General features: G+C 42.3%; 1 long non-coding RNA gene across 1 annotated transcript in view; it reads right to left on the bottom strand.

Moving 5' to 3' along the window:
* Window positions 1–250: 250 nt before the first annotated feature.
* Window positions 251–9,282, bottom strand: part of LOC135565575 (uncharacterized) — a 35,212-nt gene continuing 26,180 nt past the window's right edge. Inside the window, exons 2-3 of the long non-coding RNA XR_010461700.1 lie at window positions 5,095–5,208; window positions 251–552 (exon numbers count right to left, since the gene is read on the bottom strand). This is a non-coding gene — a long non-coding RNA (uncharacterized LOC135565575). The remainder of the gene's footprint in view (window positions 553–5,094; window positions 5,209–9,282) is intronic.

The following is a 9,282-nucleotide window of genomic DNA, read 5'->3' as shown; positions in this document are numbered from 1 at the left end:
GCAGCCTACCCAGCAGCCTCCATACTGAAAGGTCACTGCGGGTCAACAGCAGGTCACAGGTCAACACGGGCACACAGAGAGGGAGGGAAGATGAGAGGAACAGGACAGCACAAAGAGATCGAGGGAGCGAGATAGCAAGCGAGAATTAACAGAAGAGTTAAGCACACGAGGATGGAGAGAGAAAGAGAGAGTACACAAGATTAAAAAAGCTAAGTACTTATGATAGAGAGAGAGAGAGAGAGAGGAGAGAGAGAGAGAGAGAGAGAGAGAGAGAGAGAGAGAGAGAGAGAGAGAGAGAGAGCACATGGTCGCTGAAAAGTACAAAAGTGAGAGAGTGAAAGTACTGGAGTACAGAGCAGTTTCTGAAAATAGACAAAAGCCACGCCAAACTCCTGCACAATAACAGATGGATGTGTCTGAGACCTGGCGTCCTTTTTGGATTCCCATTCCCATTAGGCCATATCAGGGCCTAATCCTGGAGCCATCCATCTCTGTGTAGAGCTAGATGGGTCACAGTAGAGGTATTGTCGTGTTCAGGGCCTGGCTCCAATACTGGGAGAGAGAGAGAGAGAGAGAGACATGGAGGCAGTCAGACATTCACAGCCCAGTAAGCTGTACAACATCAGAAATTCATACAGATGGGCCCAAAACAGCACAGAAGAACCAAAACATCCAAACACTCTTAGATAACTTTCTGGATACCACTGGATACAGTGAAGAAGGCATCAATCTGGCAGTACAAAACATCAATTATATATTCAGGCAAACAGCAAAAGAAGCACAATTGAAATTGATAAAAAACAACAACAAAAAAGATCCCAGATGACAACTGGTTTGATGCAGATTGTAAAATTATAAGGAAAAAACTTAGAACACTATCCAACCAAAAGCACAGAGACCCAAATAATGGTGAATTACACCTTCATTACGGCGAGACTTTAAAACTCTATAAACATACACTCAGAACCAAAAAAGCACAGTACAACAGCAAGCAGCTGACACTAATTGAGGAGTCCATAAACACAAATAACTTCTGGCAAAATTGGAAAAAACTAAACAAGAGGAATTAGCAATACAAAATGGTGACATATGGACGACCCCATTTTAAAACAATACAACACCGTTCAAATTGACAAAAACGCAGAACGCCAAATTCATAAGAAGTTGAATGGATTAGAAAAAGCTATAAAGGACAATCAAAATCCATTGGACTCCCCAATTACTGACCAGGAGCTCTGTAAGAAACTTCAGGCCCTCAAATTGAAAAAAGCCTGCGGACCTGATAGCATCCTAAATGAGATGCTCAAACTCACTAGTGCAAAATTTCAATTGGCTATATTAAAACTGTTTAATTTGATCCTGAGTGTAGGTTATTTCCCTGACATCTGGAATCAAGGACTCATAACTCCAATCTTTAAGAACGGAGACACTTTATGACAGCGTGGTGTGGGGTGCACTTGCGAAACAAGATTTCATCAAATGTGACAAACACCCCATTTAATCCCTGCATGCAGAGTTCTGTAAGATTCTCCTACATGTCCAGAGGAAAACTACAAACAATGCATGCAGGGCAGAATTAGGCCAATATCCACTAATAATAAAAACTCAAAAAAGAGCAATTAAGTTTTGAAAACATCTAAAATACAGTGACCCCCCTCTCATATCATTACCAAGCACTGCAATGGCAAGAGCTGAGCAAAGAAAAGAGTCCCCTCATCCAGCTGGTCCTGGGGCTGAGTTCACAAACCTGTTCTACTAACACACTGAAACCTCAGGACCAGAACATCCAATCAATCAGAATAAACCAAATTACAACACAGTCAAAACAAAACTACATTGCTTATTGGGAAACACAAGCACAAACACAAAGCAAAATGCAGTGCTATCTGGCCCTAAATCGACAGTACACTGTGGCTAAATATTTGACCATGGTTACTGATCAAAACCTTAGAAAAACCTTGACAAAGTACAGGCTCAGTGAGCACAGCCTTGCCATTGAGAAGGGTAGACACAGGAAAACCTGGCTCTCTGTAGAGGAAAGGCTGTGCAACCCCTGCACAACAGCAGAACCTGAGACAGAGATGCATTTCCTGACAAAATGTGAAAAATATAAAACAATTAGACAGTGTCATTTCCCCAAATTTGAAACCCGTATTAAAGGTTTCAAAGACCTCTCTGATGAGAGTAAGCCATCCGTCCTGTTGGGAGAGAACGCAGAGAGCTGTGAGTTGGCAGCGCACTACATTGCTGCCTGCCATAAGTTGAGGGACAGTGTCTGACAGACCAATTAGGGTCAGTCTCATGCAGGAGAGTAGATGAGAGAAGAGAAGAGATGGATGGACAGTGAACCCAGGGCTGGGAGTGATGGATCAGGAGATAAGTCCTGATTACTGACGGCCGTCTGGAGGTAATGACTGCTGGATCTGATACAGTGTGAACTGGGAACACACTCCAACATAAACACTCACTCTTCCACACACGTTCACATAACCCCAAGGGTTAAATACTGTAGGAGGGAGTGGAATGGAATTATGGGATAGGAGCCAACACACAGTGAGAACTAGGAACAACTGTGAACTGTGGACACATATGATTTGTGTAAAATACTTTTTTGAATGTTGTACTGATTATGATGAGCTATAAGCTATTTGATGGGCTATGTGTGGTGCCATGTTTGTTGACATCATGCATTGCATTCTGGTTGTCACGAGGGATAGTTCACTCGACTGACTTATGGTGCTTTCAAGACAACTGTGAACTTTGAGAAATGCTAGGTAAAATCATGACGTCAATGATCTTCTGGTCGAAAGTTGGAATTCCGAGTTGTTTTTTTTCCTGAGTTCCCATTTCTTTTGAATGGAGCATCAGATTGTAATTTTTATTTAACGTATAAACTTTTTTTGTGTTTGCCCCCCCCATTTATTGATAAATCCCCCATCGTAGTGATATTTCCTGCATCATATCCCCCCACGATACTTTCCCCCATTTCTAACCCCCACGGACTTGAAAAACCCACACAAATAAAATGAACCCGCCCACAAACTCCCTAAAATGGTTTCATCCTTGTTTAGCTTTCACACGCCAGGTCGCAATTGTAAATGAGAACTTGTGCTCAACTTGCCTACCTGGTTAAATAAAGGTGAAATAAATAAATAAATAAAAAACATTATAGTTAGACTAGGCAGTAGGCTTGTATTTGGTGTGATGATCTGTGAGGTAAAAATTTGCTTTGTGATTTGTCAAAAACGGTAAATGAATTGTCAAGGTATGTGCTCCGGGTCTTGTATACACTGTAACAAGTACATTGACGATTTGTAATATACTGAGAAGTAGCTAAACTAAGTTAATATTTTTCAGGCAATGAGCACAGCCATCTTCGACTTTGTTTGTTTGCATCTTATAGTGAATGGCATTCGCCAAGTCAAACATACTGTAAACAAACATGGCTGCCATGCATTTATTTTCTAAACAACATTACATTAGTCTCTTGTGCTCACCAGAGATGTGGTACATTGTAAACTAGTCTAGCTGTTAGGTCGCTAACTTATGTTTTGTTTTTTTTGTCAGTGGAACCTGTTATTTAGACTTGTTTATGGAATGAGTTTGGCTGTGCATTTGTTCCGTGTCATGCTTGGGTGATGAAGTTTGCATTTATCTTTTACATTAGAATGTAAAATTAATAAGAAATAAAGTTTAAGACCTTTATTTTCCATCAGTAGAAAAATATATTTAGATGCTGTTCAGACAACAATGCTGTTTGTGTCATACAGTCTGTTGCTACAGTACTGTTCCAATCACATAGTTGAGATTGTACGCTGCAGGGCCCATTCGACAAATACGTGACTTGTGGGTTAAAGGGTTAAAAGTTAATTTGTGGAATTTCTTTCCAGCTTAATGCGTATGAGCCAATCAGTTGTGTTGTGACAAGAAAGGGGTAGTATATAGAAGATAGCCCTATTTGGTAAAAGACCAAGTCCATATTATGGGAAGAAAAGGGAAATGACAGTCCATCATTACTTTAAGACATGAAGGTCAGTCAATATGGAACATTTCAAGAAATTTGAACGTTTCTTCAAGTGCAGATTGCAAAAAACATCAAGCCCTATGATGAAACTGGCTCTCGTGAGGACCGCCATAGGAAAGGAAGACCCAGAGTTACCTCTTCTGCAGAGTATAAGTTCATGAGAGTTAACTGCACCTCAAATTGCAGCCCAAATAAATGCTTCACAGAGTTCAAGTAACAGACACATCTCAACATCAACTGTTCAGAGGAGACTGCGTGAATCAGGCCTTCATGGTTGAAATACTGCAAAGAAACAAACCACTACTAAAGGACACCAATAAGAAGTAGAGACTTGATTGGGCCAAGAAACACGAGCAATGGACATTAGACTGGTGTTAATCAGTCCTTTGGTCTGATGAGTCCAAATTTGAGATTTTTGTAGGCAACCTCTATTTCTTTGTGAAACGCAGAGTAGGTGAATGGATGATCTCCGGATGTGTGGTTCTCACCGTGAAGCATGGAGGAGGAGGTGTGATGGTGTGGGGGTACTTTGCTAGTGACACTGACTGCGATTCATTTAGAATTCAAGCCACATTTAACCAGCATGGCTACCACAGAAATCTGCAGCGATACGGCATCCCATCTGGTTTGCACTTAGTGGGACTATCATTTGTTTTTCAACAGTCCAATGACCCAACACACCTGTTATCAAGGCAAAGGGTGGCTACTTTGAATAATCTATAATCTAAAATATATTTTTTATTTGTTTCACACTTTTTTGGTTACTACTTGATACCATATGTGTTATTTCATAGTGTTGTTGTCTTCACTATTATTGTAATATGTAGAAAATAGTAAAAATAAAGAAAATCCCTTGAATGAGTAGGTGTGTCCAAACATTTGACTGGTATGCTACATTATTTTCTGTTTTTCTTTCTTGGTCAATTTCTTTGGGAAGCCTGACTTCCTTAGACATCTATGAATACACGTCACTGCACCTCGGTAGGCTGATATAAATCCCTATTATTTCCCTATGATTTAGTTTCATTTTTTAATTTGAATGTTATTATTTCTATATAGTTAACACTTACTCGTTTTGAACTTCTAACGCAGGTTCAAATCCAGGCTGTATCACATCCGGTCGTGATTGGGAGTCCCATAGGGCGGCGCACAATTGACCCAGCGTCGTCCGGGGTAGGCCATCACTGTAAATAAGAATTTGTTCTTAACTGACTTGTCTAGTTAAATAGAAATAAAATACACAAAACATTTGGAGCTAGCTAGATGACTAAGTTAACCCAAAGCTAGCTAGCACTAGCCACCATAGCCAGAATTGTACCTGTTGTATTTAACATATCTTACAATAGGGCTACATTAGCAAAAGGTTTGCTATGTAGCTAGCTAGCTAGTTAGGTTGCTTGAATGCTCGCTAGTTGCCTATAGTAGAGTCAAATGGGGTAGCTAGAGATATTTCAATATCTTTCTTTTATGCGTTTATTGTCAGAAATGTATTACAGACCAAACTTAAACTGACCAACCATCTCCAGAAAGACTCAAGAAATGAATGTAATGTTAGAATAGTAAAAAAATGGTGTGGTCAGAGCATATGACTGACTATGACTTGGGTCAAGCTGATCTCAAAGCTATAGATAACCTGGCCATCAATTGACGCTTGTCAGGCGCTACTGCATCAGCAAGATAATTGGTCCCTAGTCTAGTTGAGGGAAGTGTTGCACTGTGGGAAACATGTGCTTTATAGTAGGGCAGGTACTTCTGAGTAGGGCATTGCAGGCCCCAACGGGAGGTACTGAGGGGCGGAGTCAGACTGGTTTTCAGCTCACTTGTCCTTTCTACAAACACACCCGGCACTGCAAACGTATACTTTTCCTCCCCATGGCGTTCACATGGAACATTATCCTGGCAAATCCAGGGTTTCTGTGGTCTTGCACTTGCTTTTTTTAAACACTCGTAGTTTTGTGTATTTGCAAACGTGCATAGTGTGTCTGTCCCTGTCTGTTCAGTTTCAAGGGCGTACTCGATGGTGGTGTCTTTTGTTTAGCCGCCAGAGCATGTTGGTGTGTGTGTGTGTTTTCTACTCAGTGCCTCTGCCAGTGTGTGTGTGTGTGTGTGTGTGTGTGTGTGTGTGTGTGTGTGTGTGTGTGTGTGTGTGTGTGTGTGTGTGTGTGTGTGTCCTTGGGCCTTTCAGCAAAGTTTTGTCTTCCTGTCATGAATGTCATGAAAGTACATTGATCATCCAAGCAGTGCTGTTGTTCCTGGTGAGCTGCATACGTGTGTTTTTCCATCCTCATGTGAAGAAAGATCAGTATTGTCATTGTCTCACTTGACCTGCACTGCAGAAGGACACTTTTTTGCACTTCAGAGACAGGGAGACACTGGACCCCAAATGCCTTCTGGCAGCTTCAAAACAGTTTGCATTACAAAGAGGATAGGATCTGGAGTTGTATCTTAGTATGTGACCTGGCAAGGAAAATTTGACAGAGGCCTGTGTTTTTTCTGGTCAGTTCACAGTTTTAGGAAAGAGGAAAAACTCCTGGCCCAAAATATAGTATGGAATCTTTCCATCTTGCTATTGTGATGAGTTTCATGCAGCCATGTTTGACTGTGGCTCTGCATGTGTGTCAGAGGGGGTAGAATAGTATCTCTCTCTCTCTCTCTCTCTCTCTCTCTCTCTCTCTCTCTCTGTGGGTGTGTGTATGTGTACATGTGTGTGCATGCGTGCGTTTGTGTGTGTGAGGTTACTGAAGATGGGTTATGTAATGGTGCTGTGATGTGGTCAGTGGAGCATGAAATGATGGCAGGTTAATGGGGTTGACAGGAGGCTTGAGAGCGACCCCATACTCCCTACAAACACCTCAGTGGTCAGTTCAACTCATGCTCCTTAGTGGTCACTTCATAACTGTTTCTACCACCTCTTTCTTGCAGTATGCACCAAAGTGCAATGTTTAACTATAGTAGGGTATCTTTAATACTCAAACGTATTTATAATTTCTCTTTCGCCTTCACAACACATCAGTGTAGCCTCTCTCTCCCCCCGCCACCCTCTCTCTCTCTCTCTCTGTCTCTCCCTCTCTCCCCCTCTGCCTCGCTCTCTCTCTCTCTCTCCCTCCCTCTCTCTCTCTCCCTCCCTCTCTCTCTCGCTCTCGCTACCTTGCGAGCTCAGCTGGAAAAACACAGAATGGGACTGCTGCCGTCTTAAGTATGTCTGGAATGATAAAAATGTCAATCAACTGACTGACTGGTCCTGTTTCCCTGCGCAACTAAACCAGTGGCTCCTCCCCTTTCATGAACCCTCGGTTTCCATCCTTCAAGTCCAACACCAAGTTTAACGGTGCAATGCAGCTGTTTTTATCTCACTATCAAATCATACCTTACTTTGATTGTTTAAATGGTAGATTTCTCAAGCAAGAATTTTGCTAGGACTGTCTGGGAGTGGTCTGGGAGGGTAAAACTAGCTGTATTTGGCAGAGAGGTTTGTAACTCTCTTTCTTATTGGTTAATTACCAATGTACAGCCTGGTTATGTCACCAGGCAGGTCAAGCCCCCCCCACCAAAACAAGCAGAAATTTCAGGCGGTCTTTTCAAACGGCTCCTACACCTAAAGGGATTTATCATAATTTTCACAATTCCACAGTATTACTCCAACCTCATAGTGTGGAAATGTCTATTTGTTGACTGCATGGGGCCTTGTTTTGACCAAGTTGTTTTGACATTTGGTCATGAGTTTAATGCAATTTGCATATATTGATTCAAGGTTTAACTGGTTCAATATTTAGCACAATTGTTCACGTATTTGAATAGGGACCAATACGACAAACACATTGACACATTGAATAAACAATCATCTGATGCGTTGCACGATAGTTGACATAGCTCACGTCTCACACTACTTTTCAGTACAGTTTGGGCTTCGAATGATCCACTAAAACAACATTTCATTTCTGACAGCCCAAACACAGCGACCACAATTCGACAATGAGATACACACCCACACCAGTAACCACATTAAAAACAATACTGCCTTTCCTTGTCTTCAATGTTTATGCTGTCACACGTGTTGATTTATGCTTAAGTTACAGCCTGTTCGTTCTGTAAAGACTAAAGTCAAAGCCTTGTGTGTTGCTGTGTGACGACACCAAACTAACTACGAAGCTTTGGGTTACCACTGCTATTGTCTTAAACTTAAATCATAATATAGTCCTAGTGTTTTTGTGTGGGCATGGTTGAGACAGTCAAAGGGGAGGGGGTATAACATAAGCAGGTGCAATAGATGGCTATCAGATTTCCCCTATAATCATTAACCAGTGGGTGGTAAAGGCAGTGACGGTGGCTGGGCAGTTCGGTCCGCGGGTCCCTTTGTAGTCAGTTGGTAGAACTGTTTTCCCAGGAGCCAGGCTTTATGCAACAGGTCAGAGAAATGATCTACACTTACAGTGACATCTTATAACACGGACAGCCCCCAGACCGGTCTGAACCTGTCTTCTTTTTATGTCGCTATTTCCCCAACTCCCTGTTTCCCTCCCTTTTCCCTGCTTGAGGGGCCATGTGCCCACAAGCCGTGAGCCCCCCCCATCCACCTGGCCCAGGATCCAACCACCAGTCCACCCATTGACTCACCCACTCTGACCGCCGTGATCATGCCACCATACTCCGGAATCTATCCATTCTCCATCCACTCCAATGTCCCTCCACCTTTCCTCCTCACAGTCACTGGATTCGCTGGACTCAATCACTTTCCTGTCCCCTCGACTTCCCAATGTTTTACTCTTCTGTGTGTAGCAGGGTAGCCTAGTGGTTAGTGGTTAGAGCGTTGGACTAGTAACCGAAAGGTTGCAAGTCCGAATCCACCAGGCTGACAAGGTACAAATCTGTCATTCTGCCCCTGAACAGGCAGTTAACCCACTGTTCCTAGGCCATCATTGAAAATAAGAATTTGTTCTTAACTGACTTGCCTAGTAAAATAAAGGTTAAAAAAAACAAAAAAAACATGTATCCCCAATGTACTCAATTTATGTCTGATTCTTTGGGCCATGGGCTTCGGGCTAGAGGCTGCAGGGCGGACCATCTAAGTAAGGGCTAACATTTACTGTTGATTTACTCTAGGTGTTCTGCCAGTTATCAGTCTTGAAGTTTGAGCCTTCACCTTTGGTGAAAAGGTTGAACAGCGGAGTGGGTAACACTGGAATGAGATGAATGTTGCTTTTGGAGAGAGTGTCCAAAACCAAGCCCTGCACACTTAAGTGATAATGCCAGAGAAGCCG

Source organism: Oncorhynchus nerka, linkage group LG28 (genome assembly GCF_034236695.1).
Source record: "Oncorhynchus nerka isolate Pitt River linkage group LG28, Oner_Uvic_2.0, whole genome shotgun sequence".
Taxonomy (NCBI): domain Eukaryota; kingdom Metazoa; phylum Chordata; class Actinopteri; order Salmoniformes; family Salmonidae; genus Oncorhynchus; species Oncorhynchus nerka.
Note: the sequence above shows the minus strand (reverse complement) of the source record. Positions and strands in the feature narration are given on the sequence as shown.